Below are 3017 nucleotides of genomic sequence, written 5' to 3'. Positions count from 1 at the left end.
TCGTATAGTTGGAAATGCTATAGAGTCAATATCTCACTGTGAAATTGTTCAAAAAGTCGTTATGATGATGATGATGACGGCGGCCGGAAACTCATGTTGCTCATACCAATGATGATGCTGAGCAGTCCAGATTGTCGTGGCTGCAGTCGTTCCTTAGTCAGGGTCACCACTTTAGGAGAGTGGGTTATATATCTTTAGATATACACCTAACTTTCCTACATTAAATTGGAAGAGAACTGAACGCAGAAACTCCAAACTGATCAACAACAACAAATATTTATTGTTCGGTGGAAAATAAAACAGCTTCTAATTGTCCGGTTTTAGAGTAGCCTGAAATGTAGATGTACGGTTCTTCGAGCTGGTGTCGTTATAGAGACAACTTGGTTCAACCACACTCAAATGGGAGAGCTTGCTTAGACGTCTTGCTTGGTCGCTGTCTGGCTTGGTAAGAGACAGTCTAATAGCGGGAACGCTTCGATGTTGAAACCCACGCATGCGTGGTTAAGGATTCAGCAATGGCGTCGGCCTTTTGGCGCCAATGTGACGTCACTACAAATATTTTAATAATTTTGGTTAAGTATGTGAGAGTTCCAGACACGTTTTTAAAATTTATTCTCAAATCTTAACTAAGCTAATACTTCACCATACTTGGTAAAGTAACTCTGAATTCCAAACTTACTTTTAAAAATATATAATAAATCACTAAAGTAAATTACTAATGGCGCTTCTGTGTAATTAAACTTATGGGTATGCAAAGTCTGTTGTTAGAGAGAGAGAGAGAGCACAGGCAGTTAGTGGTTTAATGATTGTAAGAATATTGCTACGTTAATACCAATCGGCAAGATGGCTTATTGGATACATGCAGAAAGGCCATAATTGAACAGTGCTTTAATCAAAGACATTCCAATCATGATCAACCCATTTATTTTCTTTTTCATCAGAAATAGTGATTTTTGCTCTATATTAGCCAATGTCTTTTCTTGAGATGGTAGGATGTGGATTGAGGAAGATTTGGCTGCAAATTTGGGCAAGTAGAGAGTGTCAGAAGGTTATTTTCTCCTTGTGATATGGGCAGTGTTTTTACCTTGAGCACAAACATCATTATGTACAGTTCAAAGGCAGCGAACTGGACAAAATGTATAGCAGTATTTTGTGCGTCTTTATATTCTGAGTTCAAATTCTGCTGAGGTTGACTTTACCTTTCATCCTTTCAGGGTCAATAAAATAAGTACCAATTGACCACTGGGGTTGATGTAATCAACCTACACCCTCCCCCAAAATTGCTGGCCTTGTGCCAAAATTTGAAAGCATGAATATATATGAGTCACCTTGTGGATGTTGGATCACAGTATGAACCTTGTTTAAGGTGCATGTTCTATGCTGGCATGGATTGAATGATCTGACAGGATACAATGCATTCAAAGACTACATCTTGCTCCATTGTCTGCTTTGGTATGGTTTCTGCAGCTGGATGCCCTTTCTATTACCAACCACTTACAAAGTATACAGCTTATTTTTTTCATGCCACCAGCACTAGTGAGGTTACCAAGCAACCTACAAGACTAAGATCTCCTTTGACTGATTGGAGCTACAGGAGAGAGGTGGGCAGCTTTATGCTATGAGATGATGGATTAAAGTGAGGGCCAGAATACAACAGATTTCTTACTGCAGAGAATAAATACCAGGCTTAAAAAAGTACTGGGCTCAATTCAAGGCAGTGCCCCAGCATGGCCACAGTCTAATGACTGAAACAAGTAAAAGATAAATGATAATAAATACAAGCTACTCACATTTTAGAGGAGAAATTGGGGTGGAACTGGAAAGAGATAAAAGTAGTAGTAACTTGGTGTACCTTCAAGATACAAAAGGGAGTTGAAGTGACTGGGGTTAAAAGAACCAAAAGTGTAGCTGGGTAGAAGCTGCAAGAGTGTATGGAAGAATGAAAGATACTGAGAAATAGGGAATGGATGAGAGGGTGAGTTTAATGAAGAACAAGTGTTGTAGGATGATAAGTGGGGAAGAAGGAATTGTAGAAATTGGATAGGGTTAGAGAAAGGTGGGGGAAGAAGACTAACCGTGTTGGAAAAAAGGAGAAAACCTGCAGAATAGAAATAGGTATGAGGAAGAGAATACCAAAACAGTTTTTATTCCCACTGCATGGCACCTAGGGCAAGTGTTTTCTACTATAGCCTTGGGCCAACCAAAACCTTGTGAATGGATTTGGTAGATGGAAACTGAAGGAAGCCCATAGTATATAAATATATGTGTGTGTGTGTGTGTCTTTGTGTCCATGTCTGTCTTCTCGACCCCTCCCCCACTGCTCGACAAACAGTGTAGGTGTGTTTACCTCCTGGTAACTTAGTGGTTTGCAAAAGAGGCCAACAGAACAAATGTCAAGCTTAAAAATGTACTGGAGTCAATTCAAGGTGGTGCCCCAGGGTGGCTACAGTCTAATGACTGAAGCTAGTAAAAGATAAACATAAATAGCTAATTTAAATTTTTCCAATGGATCAATCACAAGACTGATTTGTTGACAACTGCATGATTGGTTATAAATTTCCCACAGATCAATTACTGGATCAATTTGTAGTCAATATATCATTAGTTATATATTCCCAGTTGAACAGTTAGTGATTAGTAGCATCATTAGTAGATCAAACAATTTCTGTCACGGAAGCATTTGTATCTTACATTATGATGTAAAATTTACATATTTGAACAATAAGAGAAAGTAGATATTCATATTGTTTATTCCAGGAATCTTTTATCGTTCTACTTGCTTCAGTCAGAAGACTCCAGCCATGCTGGGACACTGCCTTGAAGAATTTTAGTCGAATAAATCAGCTCCAGTACATATTCCCAAGCCTAGTACTTATTCGAAATTCTTATATTCTCTCAATTTCCTGTAATTCAGACCACCTCATGGTCCCAGCAGACAAAGTGGAAAAGTTGTTGCTCCAGAGGAAAGTGAGGGAGATGTGCTGGAGCAGCCACTCACAGGACTCACATTTGCGGGG

Source organism: Octopus bimaculoides, chromosome 11 (genome assembly GCF_001194135.2).
Source record: "Octopus bimaculoides isolate UCB-OBI-ISO-001 chromosome 11, ASM119413v2, whole genome shotgun sequence".
NCBI classification, from domain to species: Eukaryota; Metazoa; Mollusca; class Cephalopoda; order Octopoda; family Octopodidae; genus Octopus; species Octopus bimaculoides.
The sequence above is the reverse complement of the archived record's forward strand: the minus strand, read 5'-3'. Positions refer to the sequence as shown.